We start from the raw sequence: 24,657 nt of genomic DNA on the forward strand, positions 1-24,657 counted from the left end.
GTCTGGGGAAACCTAGCCGGATGGGTGGGGTATAAATAAGAAATTATATTATTATTATTAGCTCTCACGAGATTCTCTCAGACAACCTTCCATACCCAGACCCGTTCAAAACCTCATTCTTCAGAGTATTATGTAAGCTGCACAGAGGAGATTCCCAGTTACAACATGATTACGAGAGTTGAACTGGCTTCCTGGGTCAGGAAGGGGCTCCTCCCAAGCGAATCCGCAGGAGAAATATGCAAGCTTTCCATTTTTACCCGCCTTTGCTCAGAATACACCTGATTTAGGCTGCGGTCCTCTTAAGCACCAGATCCTATTAGAGTCTGGCAAAGGTCATTTCAAAAGGTTAGCTGGGCTGCCCTGTTTGTGAGCTGGCACCAGAGGCCTCTGTCCTCAAAGCAAGAGATATATCAGTCCCCAAAACATCTTGCCTATCCAAACAGACAATTTCTTAAAGATAGGGGAGGGGGGAATTAGATTCAGTTTGCATTAAAAAGTGAATTTCCTTAATTCACACTTTCCAAAACAATTTGCGAACAACAGCACAGCCATCTTTTGAAATCTACGCTTCTCTGAATTTTGCGATGCGTACAAAATTGTGTGCACTAAAATGTGCCCAAAAAGGGAAAATATTAGGGAAAATTACTTTACAAAAATGTGTATATTAGGAGAAATTTGCACTAAAAGGCTGATGAATTTTCAAGAGGATTAAAAAAACACCCACCCACAAATTGATGTTAGAATGAATTTGAGAAACGGAGAGTCACAGATTCACCCACCCATACCTCAATGCTCCGAGGTTTCGTAATCCCAGATTGTTATGTTTGGATTATTAAAGCCTCCCATGTTTCACAGATGGAGGTAGCAGGATTGCAGCAGGACCTTGGGGAAAGAGAGGGCTACTCCACACTGTAATCCTGATGAAAATCCTGCTGCCACTGCTTCTAACTGCATTGGGAGAGAAGCCTTCATTAAAAGCGTGGGAAGCTTCCTTGTGCTGAGTTAGGCCAATGGCATATCTTGCTTAGCATTGCCTTTGCCCTGAGTGGCAGCAGATCTCCAAGGTTTCAGATAGGAAAGGTTCCCAGTCCAACTTTACACCTTGCCATTGGCTTTGCAGCCTCTGAGCACATACCACAGTACAACCAACACCTTCTTGCAATCAAGGGCAGAACAACTGGGGTTCTCCCAATGCTGGATTTATGCACAAGCTAAATAAACTACAATTTGGAACCTCAGGTTATGCAGGGCCTCTAAATGCAAACAAGTTACTAAATTTAAAGGTACCGTATTTTTCGCCCCATAAGACGCACCGGCCCATAAGACACACCTAGATTTTAGGGGGGGAAATAAAGGGAAAAAAATTTATTTTCCCCCCAGGTGCGCTGCGCTACACCAGGAGCTTGGGGCGTGCGGAGCTCAGCGCGCCCCAAGCTTCTGCGTGCAGGCAAGGTCTCCGCTTGCGTGGGAGAGCCGGGCGCCTCTCCCAGGGCTAGCGGACCCCTGCGCTAATCCAGAAGCTTGGGGCAAGCTGAGGTCAGTGCGCCCCAAGCTTCTGCATGCCGGCAAGCAGTCCACTGCCGCCCCAAGCCTCGCGCACCCGTCAGGAGGTCCCGCTGGGTGCGCGAGGCTTGGGGCGGCAGCGGACTGCTTGCGCGCACCTAGAAGCTTGGGGCGTGCTGAGCTCAGCGCGCCCCAAGCTTCTGCATGCCGGCAAGCAGTCCGCTGCCGCCCCAAGCCTCCCGCACCCGTCAGGAGGTCCCGCTGGGTGCGCAAGGCTTGGGGCGGCAGCGGACTGCTTGCGCGCACCTAGAAGCTTGGGGCGTGCTGAGCTCAGCGCGCCCCAAGCTTCTGCATGCCGGCAAGCAGTCCGCTGCCGCCCCAAGCCTCCCGCACCCGTCAGGAGGTCCCGCTGGGTGCGCGAGGCTTGGGGCGGCAGCGGACTGCTTGCGCGCACCTAGAAGCTTGGGGCGTGCTGAGCTCAGCGCGCCCCAAGCTTCTGCATGCCGGCAAGCAGTCCGCTGCCGCCCCAAGCCTCCCGCACCCGGTGGGACCTCCTGCCGGGTGCGCGAGGCTTGCAGACACTCGCACGAAGCAGGGGGAGCCCTCCAGAGGGCTCCCTGTGCTTCGGGCGACAGGCTGCCGCCCCAAGCCTCGCGCACCCGGTGGGACCTCCTGCTGGGCGCGCGAGGCTTGCAGGCATTCGCCCCATAAGACGCACCCCGATTTCCCCTTCATTTTTGGAGGGGAAAAAGTGCGTCTTATGGGGCGAAAAATACGGTATTTCATATGCAAATTTGAACTGATTTTATAATGAACTGATTTTATAATGTTATATCATTTTACTGTTGTTAGCTGCTCTGAGCCTGGCTTCAGCTGGGGAGGGTGGGATATAATTTAAATAATAATAATAATAATAATAATAATAATAATAATAATAATAATAATACAGATGTACCTTGGAAGTCAAACAGAATCCATTCCAGAAGTCCGTTCAACTTCCAAAACATTCAGGAACCAAGGCACGGCTTCTGATTGGCTGCAAGAAGCTCCTGCAGCCAATCGGAAGCTGCGGAAGTCACATCGGATGTTCGAAAACCAGAACAATCACTTCCAGTATTTGATTGTTCGGGAGCCAAAATGTTTGACTCCCAAGACGTTTGAAAACCAAGGTACGACTGTAGGCTTATTGCAAGATACATGTTTTAGTTTGATGGTTAGCTTTTAGTTGCATCCTTGCCTATGTACTGGCATACATGCAAATAGAAAAGTTTGTTGCTTCTTTTAGAATAAGACACCTTTCATTTTTATTTTGGCAATGCTCTAGGGCAGGCATAGGCAAACTCGGCCCTCCAGATGTTTTGAGGCTAAAATTCCCATCACCTCTGACCACTGGTCCTGTTAGCTAGAGATGATGGGAGTTGTAGTCCCAAAACATTTAGAAGGCCGAGTTTGCCTATGCCTGCTCTAGGGCCTTTTAAACTTGATGTAATTTAGGGGATCAGCACATCTTAAAGCAGCCTGGGGGCAGGCCACCCATCCTTCTGGGAATCTTCTCTACAATTATGGATCTTCTTGTTAAAGAAAAACCTCTGACAAGCTACCAGGAAACCTTCAGGTTTCCATGGAAACAGTTTGAAAATTTATTTTTCTAGCTTTTCATTAAGATATAATCCAGGCATACACATCAAAAAGAACAAAATGATAAATCTACAAGTGTTTGAAACTGTAAAATGGGACTGCTCCAACTCAGCTAAAATTGGATATACAGTGGTACCTCGCATTAAGAACTTAATTCGTGCTGGAGTTCCGTTCTTAACCTGAAACTGTTCTTAACCTGAAGCACCACTTTAGCTAATGGGGCCTCCTGCTGCTGCTGCCACGCCGCTGCTGCACAATTTCTGTTCTCATCCTGAAGCAAAGTTCTTAACCCGAGATACTATTTCTGGGTTAGCGGAGTCTGTAACCTGAAGCGTCTGTAACCTGAGGTACCACTGTATAAGAACCTGACACTGGCTGTATGGCTCAACTATTAAACATATATGCATTTCATAGAATTGTAGAGATAGAAGGGACCCCAAGATTCAACAGGGCTGCTATTGGCTCAGGTCCTACCCTCCAGAGCAGGAGAAAACAAGCATATTTAAGATATTAAATATCTTACATTAAGATATTTGAAGATGGCTATCATATCTCCTCTCAACAGCCTCTTTTCCAGGCTAAACATACCCAGCTCCTTCAACCATTCCTCATAAGGCTTGCCTTCAGACCCTTGATCATCTTGATCCTCCTCTACACTGGATTTACCATGCAGGAAACTTGCAGCTGAGGCCAGCCAACCAGAACTTTAAAAACTCCAGCCAAGGACAGCCCACCATCCCACAAGGCAGGCTGCTCCCCTATCAAACAGCTCTTACTATTAGTAAGTCCTTCCTAAAGTTTAGCTGAAGCTAAAGTGTCACTTGATTAACCAGTATTTTTGATAATCACTTTATATTGCTTTTGTGTGCTTGCCTATAATCATGTACATCACCCTGGTGTTTTGTGAGAGGACAGTATATAAATACTTTTATAAACAAATAAAAACACACCCACTCATTCTATTCCTGCAGCAATGGAGAAAAAGTATCTTCCATCACACAGAGCCCTTTAGATATTTGAAAAATGCTCTCATGTGGCCCTCCCTCCCCTTAATAATAATAATACCTTTAATGTCATTGTACAACATGTGTACAATGAAATTAAATGAGCTTTCTTCCCTTAACCTTCTTATCTTCAGGCTAAACACACCCAGCTCCCTCAACCACCCCTTACAGGACTTGTTTTCCAGATCTTTCAGCATTCTCCATACATGATCCAGTTTGTCAGGGTCCTTTCAGAAAACTGGCGCCTACATTGGCCTGAGCAGTGCAGAATAGAGTGGAACTTCCTTCTGCCTCCTGTCATCTGGACACTAGGGCTGATCAATATATCGTCTAAAATCTGTTTGAAATCCAGATTGTGATATCGGTTTAATATGTTTTGACCTGGTAATATATCATGAATCGTGTGTGTGTGTGTGTGTGTGTGTGTGTGTACTATGCAAAAATCACAACACGGGAAAAACTGTGAAGCCAGCCAATGCCTCTACATATTTCAGACATGGTGATATGTCAGTATATTGTGATGTTTAGCTGGTGATGTATCACAATATTGAAAAGCAGATATCACCCAGCCCAGCCGGACACTATAACTGTGTTAGGACAGCCTAAGATTGCAGTAGCCTTTAAAACAGCTGCATCACATGCCTCACCAGTGTTCAGCTTATGCTATTCTAAAAGCGATATACAGTGGTACCTTGGGTTACAGACGCTTCAGGTTCGCTTCAGGTTACAGACTCCGCTAACCCAGAAATAGTACCTCGCGTTAAGAACTTTGCTTCAGGATGAGAACAGAAATCGTGCAGCGGCGGCATGGCGGCAGTGGGAGGCCCCATTAGCTAAAGTGGTACCTCAGGTTAAGAACAGTTTCAGGTTAAGAACGGACCTCCAGAACGAATTAAGTTCTTAACCCGAGGTACCACTGTACAGCATACATGCTAAAGGTAGGAATCAGCTAAGTTGTTTCATGTGTGCAACAAGGTCCACTCATGCTACAATTTCCCTTTCTCATCCTGCACCTTCTAAATTTGAACTGGGGGATTGAGGGGAAACCCAGAACAGGTTTAGAGAGGAGAGGGAGGAATAACAGCACTGTGGTGTTGGAAGGAACACCAAGGATCATACGCCCAATGCAGCAATGGCAGCTATAGAATCCCTGACAGATACTAATTGGAAAAGCTTGCAAATACCAGGTAGGTTTAGGATTTAAATATGTAATGTGATAAATCAATATGTTGAAATTTAGATTAGGAAAGTAAGAAAGATGTTAAGTGATTAAGTTAAGTTTATGAGAATATAGGTTTTGGAAAACCGTTAAAATGATATACACTGAAATTCAACCAGGGGGATACGAGGAAGTCACTTAACAATGTTAATAAGACTAGTCTTAATAAGAATAAAAAAATCCTTCCAGTAGCACCTTAAAGACCAACTAAGTTAGTTCTTGGTATGAGCTTTCGTGTGCATGCACGTGTATCTGAAGAAGTGTGCATGCACACGAAAGCTCATACCAAGAACTAACTTAGTTGGTCTTTAAGGTGCTACTGGAAGGATTTTTTTATTGTGACTATGGCAGACCAACACGGCTACCTATCTGTAACTAGTCTTAATAAGGTTATGATTTATGTTTGTTTGTTTATTTGTTGGTGTGTTCAAAAATTTGTGGAAAACCAATAAAAAAAATGTGATTAAAAAGAAAGAAAGAATCCCTGACAGATGACCATCCAAACACTGTTTAAAAACGTCCAGTGAAGGAGAGTCCACCTGATTCTGAGGAAATCCATTCCACTGTCAAACAGCTTTTACCGTCAGAAAGTTATTCCTAACGTTTACTCAGAATTGCCTTTATTTTAATTTGATTCCTCTGGAGCAGCAGAAAACAAGCTTACTCTGTCCTCTACATCAGTGTTTCCCAACCGGTGTTCCGCGGCACACGAGTGTGCCGTGAGACATCGGCTGGTGTGCCGCGAGATACCTGGAGGGAGGCGGGCGAGTCGGGCGGCGAGAGGCGGGGCGGCGGCGGCGAGGAGAGGTCGCGCCTCCTGCTGCTGCCTGGCGCTCCTCCTCGCAGCCGGCAGCGCTGCCTGGGCGCCTCCGCGCGACTCTGCCTCGCTGGGTTTGGTCTCCCAGCAGAGACGGGTCACACGCGCACCTCCCTCCCTCCCTCAGCCTGCGCGGAGGGAGAGCCAGAGAGAGGCATCGCTCCTGCGCTCCGAGGCGGATTGAGCGCAGCTGAGAGGAGCTGCCGAGGGAAAAAACTTTCACTTTTGTGCGTCCCTCCCGGCGTGACGCTGCGCGCTGACGTCACGGGGCGGGGCTTTAATGGTGGTGTGCCGCGAGATTTTTTTTCAGTAAACAGGTGTGCCGTTGCCCAAAAACGTTTGGGAAACACTGCTCTACATGACAGCCCTTCGGGTATTTGAAGATGGCCATCCTATCACCTCACAGTCTTCTCTCATTGCATGAGTGTACCTTATTTTGTGTGCACATGCCCCACTTAGCACAACATTGAATTCCATCCTAAGGGCAATGGTAATGATGATGATTATACATGGCAGGGGTAACCAACGTGGTGCCCTCCAATTGTTGATGCACTCCAGCTCCCAGTAATAGGCCCTGATGGGGGGGGACCCTTGACCATTAGGTTCAGTCGTGGCCGACTCTGGGGTTATCTCGCTTTATTGGCCGAGGGAGCCGGCGTACAGCTTCCGGGTCATGTGGCCAGCATGACTAAGCAGCTTCTGGCAAGCCAGAGCAGCACACAGAAACGCTGTTTACCTTCCCGCCGGAGCGGTGCCTATTTATCTACTTGCACTTTGACGTGCTTTCGAACTGCTAGGTTGGCAGGAGTAGGGACCGAGCAACGGGAGCTCATCCTGTCGCGGGGATTCGAACCGCCGACCTTCTGATTGGCAAGTCCTAGGCTCTGTCGTTTAACCCACAGCACCACCCACGTCCCCATAGACCCTGATAAATGAAGACAAATGTATTCCATAGTGTCTACTGATGGTGAGTGGACAGGGAAAACCAGGAATTCTAGGAACACAAGGCTGGAATTTGGGGGATATGCATGTTAATGGCACAATCCAAAATTACTTGTGTACACTGGGTGTGTCCAGCCATGTCTGAAACAGCTATGGTCGCTTTTCTCCATGCGTTCATGTGACAGCAGCTGGGACCAGTCACAGTTCCTCATTCCAAGGTTTAGAAATTACATGGACCCTTCAAATATTAAGAAGTACAAAGCAAGCGCTTTAGAGTGCATTTTGAGTCCAAATGAGATAGAAGCAGCAAAGGCTGCCATTTGCATCTCGGTTTTCAGAAGACATCCATGAAGATTTGAAAAAGTGCAGGCTAAGAAAGACAGAGATGCAAGATCTTTGTTTGAAGTGACCTTCAAAACCAGGGATCTACCACTCGGGCTGGCAAGAGGGATGGATGATATGTAAATTCCATTTTTCCAATCTTAAATTAGGTTCTCCACATTTCTGCAGCAATTTGAGATCCCTTTAAAATCCCCATGAAAATTCATCAGCATTGTAGTGTGAATTTCTGCTAAGGAACACACCCTAGCATGCAATGGTGACTAATATACACTTATTTGCAAGCAATTTCCCCCTAAGTCAATGCATTTTTTGTATGTCACTTGCTCTAATATATGCATTTTTTTGTACACATTGCCTTGCGTCCAATACTCATTCTATTCAGAGTAAACCCATTAAAGTTAATGGATGCATCTAACTTAGATCTCAATAGATCTGCTCTTAGTAGAACTTAGCTGATACAGCCTAATGTTTGGGTGGAAAATTGCATTGCAAAATGCAAAGGTTTGCTTTCTTTCAATTCAAGAAGTGCAAACTTGATAGTTTCTCGTTAAACATGCACAAAACCAAATTTCTCCCCCATTCCTATTGACTGCTCTGCAAGAAATGCTTGAACCCATAGCATTGCCAAAACTGCAAAAGAAAAAAAAAGGGGGGGGACCCACCAGGGAATCTATACTGCAGATGGGCATTAGTGTTTTTTATCTTCTCTCCCAAGAACATTTGGTGAGGGTGCTAAGAATGATCCATTAGAAGAGCTCTTACTACCCACAACATATATAATCCACAGAAGTAATCTGCATGCCTCTCTGTGGAAAGAGGATGCCTGTATTTGCACAGACCCCCACAGGGCAACCTTAATGCTCCCAGCTGGAACTAGCTGGGGCAAAAGAGGACGAAAGCTAAGCAGTCTAAAGTCTAGCGAGAAAAACAGCCTTTCCTTTAGCTGGTCATTTGCTGTGATTTGCCTTCCCCCTCCCCATCACACCCCGCCACCCATGCCAGATAGCAAGTGGTGGCAGGTTAGAGGTTGGGTTTGACCGCTCTGGTGAGGGATCTCCCGTCTCAGTCCCTGGTGTGTCAAAATAATGGGTTTACAGCCAAGTCCAGTTGCACATCCATGTTTGGTTAGGGTGTGGGGGCTGACAGTGTAATAGCAGATGGCTAAGCCAATTATGTGACATAATAGCATTGCCCAGGCTGAAGAGGCAGCAAGCATCTCTTAGCCCTTCCCTCCAGGTTCAAAGCAGTCTGAGCAGGTGCCAGGTGGGAGGAGGAGGAGGAGGTTGGATGGGTGAAGCCTGAGAACCTTCTGCCCCGTGACCCTGGCAGCATTTCACAACACTTAGTCAGGGAACTGGTTTCATCCAGCATTCATGCAAATAGATGCACACTTTCACGTACATATTTGTACAATTTCTTCAGCATGCTGGTCCTGTGCTTCACTCCCCCTCCTTTTCGGGTGAGAATTTTCTTGCTGGGAAATTTTTAAACCCTACGGTTCTGCAAGTGTTCGCATTGTGCAAGAGTGGAAAACTGCGACAGAAAGCCAACTAGTTCAAATTAAGGGACAATATACACATTGATCCTTCATGAGAATTGGATGCTGGATTAGATGAGCCTGGACTAGATGAGGGTACGATCCAAAACAGCTTAAGCACTGCTGGCAGGCAAGAGATCCACTCCCCAACGTCACCAAAGTCCTCATCTCACTCTCACCTGTTTCTCTTGTCCCACAAAATGCACATTTTATTTGCCCTTCATACTTTACATCAGTCCATCCCCTTAGCAGGTCACCTTCTCAAAGCTCTGGTGGCTAATTCTTGCAAGAGGTGACCTCTTCCAACTACTAGCTTCTGCTGAGAAAACATCAGCCACCCACTGTGGGGCATTATCAAGCAATTTCCCAATCAAAGCAATGACTGGCTAGCAACCATGACGGATTCCTTAGAGCAAATATGGGGAACCTGCAGCTCTCCATATCTTGCTGTACTACAACTCCCATCATCCCCAATGAACTGGCTATTCTGGGGGGAGTTGGCCACATATTTCCTACCCTTTACAAGTGCCTTGTGACTGCAGTACTAAAGCTCCTGCGATGCTCTGCTTCTAATACATCTCATCCTAGATGCTCAAAATACATGCCAGAGGTTCAGAGTACCCACAGGAACACCTGTCCAAGCCACCTTTCTTATCCTTCCTGATCAGGTGTATGTGAAAAGACATCTGGAGACACGGCAGCTGAGAAAGGGATATGAACACAGTGGTTCGGTGGCCCAGTTGTGAAACTGGAGAATTGGAATGGTCTGGGAAATTGGATGGGGGAATCGCTCAACTGAAGAACCAAGGAAGTCTTCCAGGTAGATCCCCCATGTCTCCACCTAAAAGGGTGTTGGACTCCAATGGACCAGTTGCCTGTCTCAGTCAGCATAAGGCAGCTGCCTATGTTCATATGAACATAGGCCTAAGAGTGTGGCATCACAGCTATTTGTATTGGTTCTCCCCTTCGCGCCCCGACATCAGTTGGAACATCAGTTTGGAACACTCAAACAACAGGACCTTAGGAATGTTGAAGGAAGAAGTCAGAAGCAGAAGAGAAAGGCAATACATTTAGAGCAGCGGCTGGGAAACATCTGTAGATCTCCAGATGTTGGACCCCAACGTGACTGCCAATTAGCTACTGGGCTAAGTCCAAGGTGCTGGTTTTGGTTTATAGAGTCCTACACACTTTGGGACCAAGATACAGGTATATATAGGTTCTCTCCACCAGCAAGGATCTCGGTTCTGGCATCTTTCTGTATATGCACCCTGAGAACGAACTAAATGTGTTCTTGGAATTAAACATGCAGGGGCATAGCTCTAAGAAGAATCAGGATGATAGCAGCTGGGGAGGGGGGGATGTAACCCTTTCCTCCCCTGCTACCGTCCTGAGCAAAATCCTTCTTCTGAAGATGTTCTCTGCACGAGGGAGGGGGATTTTCCTCTTTGCACCTCCCAAAGCAAATGTCAATTTCAGAAGAGAGATTTTCATCAGAACTATGGCAGGGCAGGAAAGAATGACATATATTCTTCACGGCAGTTATGACGCCAAGAATTATCGCACGCATATGCACAGCCAGCTAATACTATTTGCATTTAGAAAAAGAAAAGAAAAGAAATATGCATGTTAAATGCAAACACATTAATGTCGCTCTGAAGGTGCCTATTGGAGTGAGGGTGGGTGGCATCATGGAATCGGGACAGACACCAAAAACATTGGGTGGCATCAGGCAAGCCCTTCCCTGTCAGCCTGCCCTAGCCTGCAGGGTTAGTGGGAGGGCCAAATGGAGCAAGCCCATTCATGCACTCCTTGACAAAGCCCTTGAAGGGACAGAAAATGCCAAGTGACATCGATGATCATACTGAGGCGTGGATTTTAAGGCAAGCATGTGTAAAAAGGTAAGAAACCAAAGGTAAGTCTGACAGTCCAACCAGACAAGGCAAGGGGCACCTTGATTGAAACTACAATGTCTTATATTTTAGCAAGTATGTCTGTGGAGAGAGAGGGGGGGGGGGATTCTGAAGCACCTTTTTGCCCCACTGCCATTTTCCTAATGAAAATCTCTACGCATACACACAGGTTCCATGGCCCCATAAGGATTAAAACTAGCAGAGGGTGGTCCATTAAGGAAAATGGAGCACTTTACCACCAACCTCTGTCTGCCTCAGCGAGCCCCCACCTGCCTGCCTTCTTACTTTATTATGATTATTATTACACTTATATTCCACCTTTCATCCAAGGAGCTCAATGTGGCTTACATAATTCTCCCTGTTTTATTCCTATTATTATTATTATTACTACTACTGCTACAGTGTTATATCCCTAGCAGGACTCAAGGTGGCTTGCAGATAAAAATGGGAACCACTAAAATAAAACATAGAATTCAAACTATATATATATATATATATATATATATATATATGCTTTCGTAGATTTTCACGGGTACAGGAATGCAGGTTTTGGTGTCTTCGGGTGTCTTCCCGTGTAAGAGTCGGGGTGTCTGTGCGACGTTTCGACGAGGTCTCACTCGTCATCTTCAGGCTGGTGCTTTCGGCTTCTTGTTACTGGAACAGAGCAGAGTCTGGTGTTTGAGTTCCTATAAATACTGTTGAGGGGTGTGGTGTATAGCCTCCAACGTTCTGGGCAGAGAGGAAGTTCCTAGATTAGTGTGCCTTTTCTTCTTTTGTTCCTTAATTACTTGAGGGATATCTTGGGTGATTTCATGAGTGATATTCTGAATATCACTGGGTGGGTCATTAAGTGTAGATTAGTTGCTAAAGCTTTCGTGTCTTGACCTCTTGAGCTTGTGAAGAGTTTTTCTGAGAAGATGGCTGTGCTGCATTTAGTTGTGCTCTGGCTTGGCTTCGTGTATAGGGGCGAGCTATGGTTTTGTGCCTTGTGCCAGCCAGATCTGTGTAGGGATTGCAGGGGGGTGCAGCATCCGGAGGTGCCACTATAGTTTGGCTACTGGATGGAGTCTGTAATATGTCTGTGGAGAGGGTCTGGGTTTGGGTCTGGTGTGGTTGATTGGTGACGGCGTTCTGTATGCCTCTGGTTCTGGTGTCGGTTTTTGTGGGGAGGGCTAATTTCCAGATGTCTGGCAGGCGGGACGTGTCGTCACGCTTGTTCATGTTGTGAGGGTGTTTCTCTATCTCGATGGCTTCCATGATTATTCTCTTGTGGTGATGTTCCATGTTAAAGAGCAATTTGGAATCTGCAAAATTAATTTCATGTCCTGTTTCTTTCATGTGTTGGAAAAGAGAGGAAGTTTTTTCTTCTTTTTTGACGGCATTCTTGTGTTCTGCGATACGTGCATTTATTCGTCTGTTTGTTTGTCCAATGTACGTGGCTGGGCAGACTTTGCAGGGTATTTCATAGACCCCTTGGTTTTCCAGCTGGATTTTGTCTTTTGGGTTTCTGAGGATATTGGCTATTTTTTGGTTGGTGCAGAAGGCTGTTTTGATATTGTGTTTATGGAGGATTTTGCTGATTTTGTCTGTAGTGCCCTTGATATAAGGAAGGAGGGCCATGCCATTGTTTTCTTCTGTGTCTTGGTTTTTGGGGGGTGTTTCTTTTTGGATTAGCTTCGTAACCCTGTTTTTCTGGGTATCCATTGGCGATTAACACATTAGAGAGATTCTGTAACTCAGTTGTCAAGTGGTCTTTGTCAGCCAGGCGTTTGGTTCTGGAGATGAGAGTCTTGGCTACGGAGTTTATTTGTGCAGGGTGGTGGTGTGATTGTGCATGTAAGTAGCGGTTGGTGTGTGTTTTTTTCCGGTAGATAGTGTGTCCTAGGGAGCCATCAGGTTTTTTGTAGATTAGGACGTCAAGAAAGGGGAGTTGGTTGTTGTCTTCTATTTCCATAGTGAATTGTATTTTGGGGTGTAGGCTGTTGAGATGTGTGAGGAAGCTATCTAGTTTTTCTTTCCCGTGTGGCCAAATTACAAAGGTGTCGTCAACATATCTGAGCCAAAGTTTGGGTTTGTGTTCTGACTTGTCTAAAGCATTGGTTTCAAAGTGTTCCATGTACAAATTTGCGATGACCAATGCTTTAGACAAGTCAGAACACAAACCCAAACTTTGGCTCAGATATGTTGACGACACCTTTGTAATTTGGCCACACGGGAAAGAAAAACTAGATAGCTTCCTCACACATCTCAACAGCCTACACCCCAAAATACAATTCACTATGGAAATAGAAGACAACAACCAACTCCCCTTTCTTGACGTCCTAATCTACAAAAAACCTGATGGCTCCCTAGGACACACTATCTACCGGAAAAAAACACACACCAACCGCTACTTACATGCACAATCACACCACCACCCTGCACAAATAAACTCCGTAGCCAAGACTCTCATCTCCAGAACCAAACGCCTGGCTGACAAAGACCACTTGACAACTGAGTTACAGAATCTCTCTAATGTGTTAATCGCCAATGGATACCAGAAAAACAGGGTTACGAAGCTAATCCAAAAAGAAACACCCCCCAAAAACCAAGACACAGAAGAAAACAATGGCATGGCCCTCCTTCCTTATATCAAGGGCACTACAGACAAAATCAGCAAAATCCTCCATAAACACAATATCAAAACAGCCTTCTGCACCAACCAAAAAATAGCCAATATCCTCAGAAACCCAAAAGACAAAATCCAGCTGGAAAACCAAGGGGTCTATGAAATACCCTGCAAAGTCTGCCCAGCCACGTACATTGGACAAACAAACAGACGAATAAATGCACGTATCGCAGAACACAAGAATGCCGTCAAAAAAGAAGAAAAAACTTCCTCTCTTTTCCAACACATGAAAGAAACAGGACATGAAATTAATTTTGCAGATTCCAAATTGCTCTTTAACATGGAACATCACCACAAGAGAATAATCATGGAAGCCATCGAGATAGAGAAACACCCTCACAACATGAACAAGCGTGACGACACGTCCCGCCTGCCAGACATCTGGAAATTAGCCCTCCCCACAAAAACCGACACCAGAACCAGAGGCATACAGAACGCCGTCACCAATCAACCACACCAGACCCAAACCCAGACCCTCTCCACAGACATATTACAGACTCCATCCAGTAGCCAAACTATAGTGGCACCTCCGGATGCTGCACCCCCCTGCAATCCCTACACAGATCTGGCTGGCACAAGGCACAAAACCATAGCTCGCCCCTATACACGAAGCCAAGCCAGAGCACAACTAAATGCAGCACAGCCATCTTCTCAGAAAAACTCTTCACAAGCTCAAGAGGTCAAGACACGAAAGCTTTAGCAACTAATCTACACTTAATGACCCACCCAGTGATATTCAGAATATCACTCATGAAATCACCCAAGATATCCCTCAAGTAATTAAGGAACAAAAGAAGAAAAGGCACACTAATCTAGGAACTTCCTCTCTGCCCAGAACGTTGGAGGCTATACACCACACCCCTCAACAGTATTTATAGGAACTCAAACACCAGACTCTGCTCTGTTCCAGTAACAAGAAGCCGAAAGCACCAGCCTGAAGATGACGAGTGAGACCTCGTCGAAACGTCGCACAGACACCCCGACTCTTACACGGGAAGACACCCGAAGACACCAAAACCTGCATTCCTGTACCCGTGAAAATCTACGAAAGCATATATATATATATATATATATATATATATATATATATATATATATATATAACATCAGTATAAAAGCATACAAATGATTGCAATGAAATCAGCATGTCCCCCAGTCTTTTCAATAAATCAGTCAATCCCCCCAAAGCCTGTTGGAACAAGAAAGTCTTCACCTGCCGGAAGAAGGACAACAAAGAGGGAGCCTGTCTAGATTCTCCAGGGAGACCATTCCAGAGTCTGGGAGCAGCCACCGAGAAGGCCCTCACCTGTGAGCCTGCAAGCATGGCAAAATTAAGAGACAGACCTTCCCTAAAAATCTCAAAGCCCAGGCAGGTGGTCTTTCAGATAGCTTGGGCCTAAGCCATGTAGGGCTTTAGAGGTAATATGCAACCACGGCTGCACAGATATTACTGGCCCAGAGATGGAAAGAAGATAAAGTTCCTATCAGAGAAGAATGGCAGATGAACTTGATGGAGTAGGCTGAAATGGCTAAAATGATCGGAAGAGTAAGAAAACAGGAAAACCAAAATCTTAATAAGGAATGGGAAAAATGTATAACTTATCTTAAAGACCATTGTAAACAGTTAAAATCATTAGCAGGATTGGAATATCACTTGTAGTTTAAGGGTGAATTCTGGACACAATGGAAATGTAAAAGATCATCATAAAAGATGTAGAAGGAAGTGATTAATAACAGGACCCACAAAGGGGAGGATGGAAGTCCAGGAGATTCCTTGGAATCGTGTTTTAATGATTTATGTTTGATATATCTCTGTAAAAATTTAATTTGAAAAACCAAATAAAGAATTTTTTAAAAGTGGTCATAACCTGCACTTTGAATTGTGCTGGGAAACAGCCAGTGGAGCTGTTGCATCAAAGGAGTCGCATGCTCACTATAACCATCTCTGGTTAACAATCTGGCTGCAGTTATTTGAGCCATTTGAAGTTTCTGAGCTATTTTCAAAGGCAGTCCCCATGCAGAGCATGCTACAGTAATCCAAATGGGATCTAACTAAGGCATGTGTCATTGTGGGCAAATCAGACGTCTCAAGGAACGGGCACAATTGGTGAACTAGCTTTAACTGGGCAAATGCAATTCTGGCCACCGCAGAGACCTGGGCATTCATACTCGGGGCTGAGCCCAAGAGCATGCCTAAACTGTGAACCTGTGTCTTCAGGAGGAGTATTAACCCATCCAGCACAGACTCAATCCCTCTTCCCTGCTCTAAAGGTAAAGTTAAAGGGACCCCTGACAATTAAGTCCAGTCGTGATTGACTCTGGGGTTGCGGCGCTCATCTTGCTTTACAGGCCGAGAGAGCCAGCGTTCGTCCACTTCCGCAGACAGTTTTTCCAGGTCATGTGGCCAGCATGACTAAGCCGCTTCTGGCGAAACCAGAGCAGTGCATGGAAATGCCGTTTACCTTCCCATCCGAGCGGTACCTATTTATCTACTTGCACTGTATGCTTTCGAACTGCTAGGTTGGCAGGAGCTGAGACCGAGCAACGGGAGCTCATCCCGTTGCGGGGATTCGAACCACCGACCCTTTGATCGGCAAGCCCAAGCGGCACAGTGGTCTAACCCACAGCACCACCACTGTCCCTTCCTCCATCTGACCAAGGGCATCCCTGTGTTGTCTTGTTTTGTCTGCCTGGATAATGATGATGCTGATGATGATTACTATACTACCCTTCACCCAGAGATCTCAGGGCAGTTGACAAAATAAAACCACAGCATAAAACCACAAAATAAATCGTTAAAAAAAGCAAAACAATACTCCCCATGCTCTCCCATAAACACATTTAAAAGGGTATAGGATGTTAGCCAAAGCCTGGTTGAAAAGGAACATTTTCGCCTGGCACCTAAAGATGTACAGTGGTACCTCTGGTTAAGTACTTAATTCGTTCCGGAGGCCTGTTCTTAACATGAAACTGTTCTTAACCTGAAGCACCACTTTAGCTAATGGGGCCTCCTGCTGCTGCCACACCACCAGTGCACGGTTTCTGTTCTCATCCTGAAGCAAAGTTCTTAACCTAAGGTACTATTTCTGGGTTAGCGGAGTCTGTAACCTGAAGTGTATGTAACCTGAGGTACCATTGTATAATGAAGGTGCCAGACAAAACTCCCTGGGGAGCGCACTCCACAAATGGGGAACTGCGGCAGAAAAGGCCTGTTCTCATGTTGCCACCCTCTGGACCTCTTGTGGAGGAGGCACAGACACTGACAGACAGAGACACCTTCCTTGGATTCAGGTGGAAAGGAGAAATAAATCTGGGTGTCGTCAGCATACTGGAAACCTCAAAACTCCGGACAACTTCTCCCAGTTGTTTCATGAAAGTGTTAAATAGCATATGAGGTAGCTTAGGCTGAGGCAGACAGTGATTGATCTAAAGTCCCCCAATGTGAGCCTTGTGGCTAAGAGGGGATTTGAACTCCAGTCTCCCAGGTCCTAGTCCAGCACTCTAAACACACTGGCAACCGGTCAAGGGGTGGCTTTGCCAGTCATTAGCCCAGGCCCCAAAGACAGCTGGTATCCCTGCCTTCTGCCCCACCAGTTTTACTGATCACTGGCCACCACTGATAAAAAGCCTATCTGTGCACACAGGCTGTGTATGTCTGACTTAGCTTACCCCGTCTGCCTTTTGCAGATCTCGGCGGCTCACAAGGAAATCCTCCTTGGTCCAGACAGAAGTCGATGGAGGAAGGATTCCCCCCTCTCACCACCCACAAAATATACCATGTGCCTAGGCTGCTCATGCATGCATAGCCCCTCCAAAACAAGAAAGGTGAACACACCTGGCAAAGATTGCCAATTGACCCACCACCTCCTCCTTATGAACATATTGAGTCGGGGTTATGTTTCAAACCCAGGAGGAGGAGGAGGAGGAGGAGGGAGAAGGGAAACCCAGCTACTCTGCACCAATCGGATTTGTGGTGTTCCTAGCCGTTCTTGCTGTAATCCTCGCTGGCGCACATATTATGAAATGCCAAGTTCCTGGAAATCCTTCAGCGGTGAGAGAGCTGGCAGGCAACACCGCAGGGAGAAACCCTGATTGGCAACACAAGCAGTGCTTGTATCCCATGCTGCAGTGAAGCAAGAGGGATGAGGGTGGTGCCCCTGTCACCTGGGGGGATATTTGCCAACCTTCTGCAGACCAGGTGAATGAAGTTTCTCAGAGAGAAACCCATCAAAACCTAAGCGGAGGGAGAGAGGTGGTTTCCCTTAGTCTTGCATGCTGTGGTAACGTAAAAGGCTGCCTTATACAGAGGTGAGACTATTGGTCCACCTAGTTCAGTTGTGTCCACACTGCCAGAGGGTACTACCAGTCCAACCTGGATATGCCAGGCATTGAACCTGGGACCTTCTGTGTGCACAGCAGATGCCCTACAACTGATCAGTGTCTCTTCCCCTAAAACCTGGCATTTTTCTCTTTTGAAAATCCGTTTATTATGACCAGGGTTTCCCAAACTTGGGTCTCCAGCTGTTTTTGGACTCCCATGATGCCTAGCTAGCAGGACCAGTGGTCAGGGGTGATGGGAACAGTAGTCCAAACCTAACTGGAGACCCAAGTTTGGGAAACCATGATTATGACGAACCAAAATGTCACAAAACAGCAAGTAAGTTTCTAGGTCCACCAGAACTCTTCATCAGGCTGGACACTGAGCAGAGCAGGAGGGGAGCAGGGATATGGGTTTTTTAAAAGCTGAATTGGTTTTGAAGTCATAATCCAAGGATGGGAACCTTGAGGCCCTTCAGATACTGTGAGACTCTCCCATCATCATCTCTGATCACTGTGGCCCTGTTGGCTAGGGGTGGTGGCAGTTGAGGTTGGGCAACATCTGGAGGGCTCTATTTGTGCCATAATACCTACACTGATAAATCAGCTTTCAAAATCAAACCAAACAATTTTTTGTTGTACAGTCTTAGAAGGATCGTGCCTATGGAGGTTGTTATGGGGAGCGCCTGCACTTCAGAATGATGGTGTCATTCTGGCAGGCAGATTCCAAGTTCTTCCCCCTCCTTGCCCCAAGTAGTCAGAAGAAGCAGTGTAGTAATAGTACCAGGCTGGGCTGGGACCTGGGAGGCCAAGGTTCAGCAGTGAAGCTCACTGGGTGACCTTAGGCTGAGAGACAGTGACTGGTCCTACCTATCTCACAGGTTCTGGGGATTAAATGAGAAGGAGAAGAACCATGGGGGTATAAATAAAGATTGCCACCCTATCTTCCCAAGGAGCCAAACTGTTTCCTTTTTGCCTCCATGAAGTTGCATCTTTTGAAGGAATGCAATGGCGGTAGTTATAGTATTTTATTCTACACAGCACTTTGGAAGGTCCAGAGACTATCTCTTGGCAGATGACACCCCTATTGCATCAATGCTGTTACGACCATAACATAGGTGCCCAATTGAGGCCACAAACAAGTGACTTATTTAGGGCTACTTGGCAAATGGCAATGGCTAGATCTAAACAGAGGACAGCCTGGTTCAGAATTTGACTCTCAAGAGCGAGTCTTGGGAGGCCCAGCAGATGACTTCAGTTAGGCCACTGTTTGTTCACCCTTGGTCTAAACCAGCCTTCCCCAGTTCAGTGCCCTCCATATATATTGGCCTATAACTCCTATCAGCCCCAGCCAGCACAGCAATCATGGTCAGGGATGATAGGCGCTGAAGTCCAAAACATCTGGAGGGCATGAGGTTGCAGAAGGCTGCTCTGCATCACACACAATATGTGACTATCAGAAGAGACCTGAAGCTGGATGAGAACACAGGTCCATCTAGCCCAGCCTCCTACATACTACCATAGGCCTCTAGGAACCCAGCAAGGAGAGTTTGAAGGCAACAGGTCTCTGCTGCTCTCTCACTTCCTCTGATATTCACTGTGAGAATGAGCAACAATTCATGAACCAAAATTCATCAAAATCTGCACTTCAATGAATTTTGCAATGCAGTTTTCTAGCCAAGCTTTGTGTATAAAAATGCATTTAGGGTTTGCATAAAAATGCACATATTAGTGAAAATGGTGTAAAAATGCATTATACTGGGAAAATTGTGTTGCAGACATGTGTATATTAGGCAAAATTGCATACCAAAACAGTTGAGTGGTATCCAACTAAAGTGTCAGTGATAAAGCAAAGACTTCCACTTGTGCAGTGGGATTTCCCCCTTACCTGTCTCCATCAGCCCCCCCATCTGCTCCAGAGAGTTGCAGGGGGACCTTTAGAGCAGATTTAGGGGGAGCATGGTGGGGAAAAGGAGGAGAGAAAGTTCCTTTGGGAAAGTGGAAATCCTTGCACCAACAGAATGAGTAGCACAGCTCAACTTTTGAGACAACCATACACTGGAAGAACTTGGCACTAAAATGCTGATGAATTTCCAGAATGGCTTTTTAAATAAGAATAATATTAACAATTGCAAGCTGGTGTGGAAATGTGGAGAACCAAAGTAAAGCCTGAAAAAACGAGGAACCGAAATTGACAGATGCCTTTGGTCTCACTTCCCGGAAATGATACAAGATTCCAAGACCCACCCCACTCTGGATCCCTCCCTCCAAATTGTCATCTATGCAGCAGGGATTGGGAATGGCTTGCAAAAGCTGGTTGGAAATTCATCCAGCTGCTTCCAGGCAGTTTTGGAAAGACAATGCCTAACAAGAGACGGTGGGGCCGATCAGGGAAAGAATCAAGGTGTTCACAAGGGAATCAGGTGCTGCAAGAAACAACCAGGATGAGTTTCCAAGCCGGTGCCCACCCAAGGTTTTGGACTACCAACTCTATCAGCCCAGCCAGGGCTGGAGGGGACTAGACTGGGAAAGGCTGGCCTAGGAAAATGCAGGCAGAAAGCAGAAATAGTTCCTTCCCACTCCTGACAGCATTTCAGGTCCTCCCCAACTCCTGCCTGCTCTCTTTGACCTGACAAAATGCAAGCCACTTGCTATATCCCATGCACCCAACTAGTCCATTTTTCAGGGACATTGCCAATCCCTGTTCCTGACAAAACCCTTCCCCTATTTTTTGCCATTTTGAAAGCTGCTCTATTCTGTTAGAGGGCACAAAGATGCACACGCTAGAATTCTTCGGGTTTCAAATATCTCCTGCACCTATTGTTTTAATACATCAGATGGGAGGTATCTGAATGCCAGCAGTGGGGTGGTGAGAGTGTCAGACCAGGGTCACCAGCTGGAATCCCCAGTCGGACCTTCTCTTAGCTTTACCTTTCTGAGAGTTCTGCCATGAAGATAAAACAGGAGGAGGGCACGAAACCCCTTGGAGGTAAAGAGGAGTATATACCTAGTGAGTAAAAAATTTGTGCACCAATCACACACATGTGTGGATGCAAAAATCCCTACGACCATTTGCCCCTTCACTGCCTGCACCTGGGTAGCAAATACTGGCTGTGTTTTGCGTAACACCTACTCTCCAACAAATATGAGAGTTCTCTAGCAAAACCCTGTAGACGTATTTAGTTGGAAACAGCAGCACAGTCCTGGGCATGTTTACTCAGAAGCAAGTCCCACTGTATTCAGTGATGCTTAGTTTAAGGCAAGTGGGTAATGGATCACAGCCTATTTCCCCTTAAGTTCAATGGGGTTTACTCCCTACAAGAACTAAGTGTGTGTGTGTGAATCCAACCCAAATATCCTACCAAAACACTCTCACAGAGCAATTCCATCTGTATTTATTGGCAACTAAGTCTCAGTAGGCTTGGTGGAATTTACTTGTGTGTAAGTGTGCATAGAACAGCAAGCTTAATTATTATTTTAAGTCAACTGCTATGGTCAGGTTAATGGGCAGCAGGCAACAGTGGGCAGTGGAAGAATGTACAGGACCTCGGGCAATGACGCCTGGGGAAAGCAGAGGCCTGTTACAAGCAGTACCCAAGAATGTTCCAGTTTTCATCTGTGAAATGTCAGTGGGGACATTAAATGGCTTCCTACTTGCACAAAGACAGATTTTTTTATTTTTTAAGTCATCCAGGAGGGCCTTCAAGTTAAGTGTGCTCACAGGATAATTTCCTTTCTGGATTCATGAGCTGGGATCGGGAGGGGGGCATTTCGGTAAACCACCAGGCAGTGATCCCACTAAAGCAGAGTTGTGTGTGTGATGGGAAAAGGTAAGATCTACAGACAGCCTCAAGGGAGCTTCCGTTAAGATAAATGTAAAATCGCATTGCAAATAGCATCAGATTTAAAGATGTTTAGCTATGAACCAGGATATATCAGTATACCTATTATAAGATATAGGCAACTGCAAGGAAATAGGATGTGGTCTGAAACACTGGGATGGGGGGCGCCACCCCATCACCCCCACCCTAAACAACACCCACGAAAGGAGCCAGCTGCCATGCTAAATTCTGAGGGACACAGACATACATTGAATTACCAGTCCACTTATAGACAGGAGAGGAGACTGGGGGAACCCCTCTTCATTGGGAGAGGAAGAAACCTGATCATATATCTATGTCTGTCTATATAGCCAACGTTTTGGGAGAATCAAAGGTATTGGGGGTGTGTGGGGAAGCCATATATCCTATACATTCACTTATCCACTGTAGAACTGTCACTTTCCTCCAAGAGTTTCCCCCGGTTGACTTCAGCCAAAACGAGAGACCCAACCACCATCCCATTCCAGCCCCTCGGCGTTTCAGAGTTGGTGGAAAGCAGTACACCTACCTCATCTCTCCAGCGGAGTGTGCTGCGGGGGCCGGATCCAGCGAGCCCCAAAGGCACAGCAAATTCCCGTCCTTTCTGCTGTCGCTCCTACCGGATTGTTAATCTAGAGCCCCTTGCTAGGTCTTCATCTCCGGGGTCATTGCACTCCCCAACGCGTTCCCATCCATTCTGGAAGAGGCAAAAAAAAGCCAATCAAAAAAACCCCTTTTTTCTTCCCCAGTTTGTGCGTTCAGAGCTGGTGGGGGAGATGGAGAGAGCCAGGCGGCAGCCTTCCAATCCTGTTCTGGGAGAAGAAGGTCACCCGCTAATCTGTCTCAATGACACGCAGAATTACCTCAAGATGATTTAATCAGAGAGGCCTGGGCAAGGAGGAGAGATGCTGGCTGGGAGACTCCAGGCCCCACAGGGTTAATCTCTTGGAGACTGAGGCACATGGTGGGTCCATGTTGCCCCCTGCCCCCCTCCCCACATGCACATCTGCCGGCATCTGCTCTAAACTTCCAAGCTCTTCCATGCGTTGTGTGGGACAGACTGAAATGCTAACCGTCAACTAGAATGAGAAAGCGATGGTAATTTAAAGGGGAGAGTAAGACACAATTCCTGACCTGAGTGAGGAAAGGTGTCTGGATTTCTGTTCCTCCAGAGAACCAGGACAGAACCTGTCTACCCCAACGGCCCGAGTTTCGCTTTCCGCACCTAGAAAAAGGCCTGAATGACACCTACCGAGAGGAGAGATTAAGAGTCTATATTTACCCCTGCTTATGAAGGAGATAGGAGGAGATGTGCTCACGGAGAAGGCAAGTGGAAGAGAAAGGAGAGGGCTGGCCGAGAGAAGGCATTCAGTGGTGGCCCTCAAAAGGAGTTGGGTGCTGAATGCCTGAGGAATGATGCTAGGAGACATTAGGGGTCCCCACCTTGATTGGTGTATGGGGCAGATTTGGAAATGGAAAAAAGCATCATGGGCTCCACAGAATAGCTACTTCACAGGACCAAAATGAGTGATGCTCAGAACCAGCCCATTCAAAAGACAGGTAAAACATCTGCATCTCTCTTTCCCCCTCCCCCCAAAAAACAAAACAACACAAAACAACAGGCCAGAAAGCAAGCAACAGTTCCCCACCCCAAATAGGCAAAATACCCTCTCAAAATCCCAACATTCCTCAAACGAAAGGAAAAGCAGGCAACTCGCCCTCAAAAAAACCAGAGCAGGGAAAGCACCCCCAAACAGAGCCTAAAGCATTCTGGGGAAGAGGAAGTAAGAGGTCAGGAGAACTGAACTGAGCTTTCCAGTCAGATCAGCATCCCCTTCGCCCCAGGTAAAAGAATGAATTTCCAAAATATCAGGTATAAAAAATTTAAATTTTGGAGGGGAGCCAGGGTCTTGACTGGTAGGGGCAGGGGTGCCAACTTAAATAAAATGTATCATTATATATTGATATATCACAGTGTTTAGCTGGTGATATATCACAATGTTGAAAACCAGATTATCACCCAGACCTGTTCCTCAGTCATCAAAATGTCTTGGGCCATAACTGTCTACATTAGGTCTGCCATAGCTGGGATTCGTCCATCAAAAATAGCGTCTGGGCATAATTATCGAGTATTGGTTATAAATGGCCAGGAAAACCCAGGTGTATGACAGACCATATCAGAAGTTTTTTTTTTTAGCAAATTTCCCAAAAATTAGCTAAAAGAAGTTCATTTTTGTGCGGAGATTTTGCACAAAAAGCTCAACGCCTTTGCCATAAAACAAAAGCTCAACTTCTGTGTCTGGATTTACACTTTTTGTAATTTGGCAACCCTAGATATAGTGCAAGAGTAAAGTAAGGGGGGGAGGCAGTCAACTCTATCAGCATCTCATAGAAGAGGAATATTATACCCTGGAAATGGGGTGGGGGTGGGGGTGGCACCCTCCTTTTTGGTCAATAAGATGCCAGAACAACAAAGAGCTGTGCATCGCAAAATCAGTGGATTTCCTGTAGGAATTATTTTTTAAAAAACTTATTTTTATGTTTTTCAATTTTATACATTTCAATAATTTTACAATCATTTTAACATTCCGAAACTCAACTTCCTTCTGCCTCTTTCTGCAGTTCCTTAAATTTATTTTTTATATTTCCTGCTTATTCCAAATTAACTTAACCATTTATTCATCTACTTTAAATGTATACTCTAATAAAACTGCAGGTTATTACAACAATCCTGCCAATGTTCTTTTCTGTTTACAGTTTGTTTGTAAATATTCAGTAAACCATTTCCATTCTTTTATTAAAAGTTCGTTATCTTGATTTCTTATTTTTCCAGTAAGTTTTGCCCTTCCTATTCCTACAGCAATTATCACCCTCAGAATAAAACTTGCCTTGTAGACTGA

At 45.9% G+C, this 24,657-nt stretch overlaps 1 protein-coding gene across 3 annotated transcripts in view; it reads right to left on the minus strand.

Moving 5' to 3' along the window:
• The window catches only part of LOC309519822 (G protein-activated inward rectifier potassium channel 4-like), a 39,027-nt gene extending 16,087 nt beyond the window's left edge, over positions 1–22,940 (minus strand). For 2 of the 3 annotated variants that reach the window (XM_082201015.1, XM_082201016.1), the window contains exon 1: positions 17,250–17,405. The gene's annotated coding sequence lies outside the window, so the exon portion shown is untranslated. Of the gene's footprint in view, positions 1–17,249; positions 17,406–22,286; positions 22,455–22,891 lie in introns of those variants that run through there. The other variant, XM_082201017.1, reaches the window with a different exon arrangement.
• Between the last annotated feature and the right edge of the window lie 1,717 nt (positions 22,941–24,657).

The sequence above is a fragment of the Podarcis vaucheri genome (assembly GCF_965113315.1).
Source record: "Podarcis vaucheri genome assembly, chromosome: 15".
Taxonomy (NCBI): domain Eukaryota; kingdom Metazoa; phylum Chordata; class Lepidosauria; order Squamata; family Lacertidae; genus Podarcis; species Podarcis vaucheri.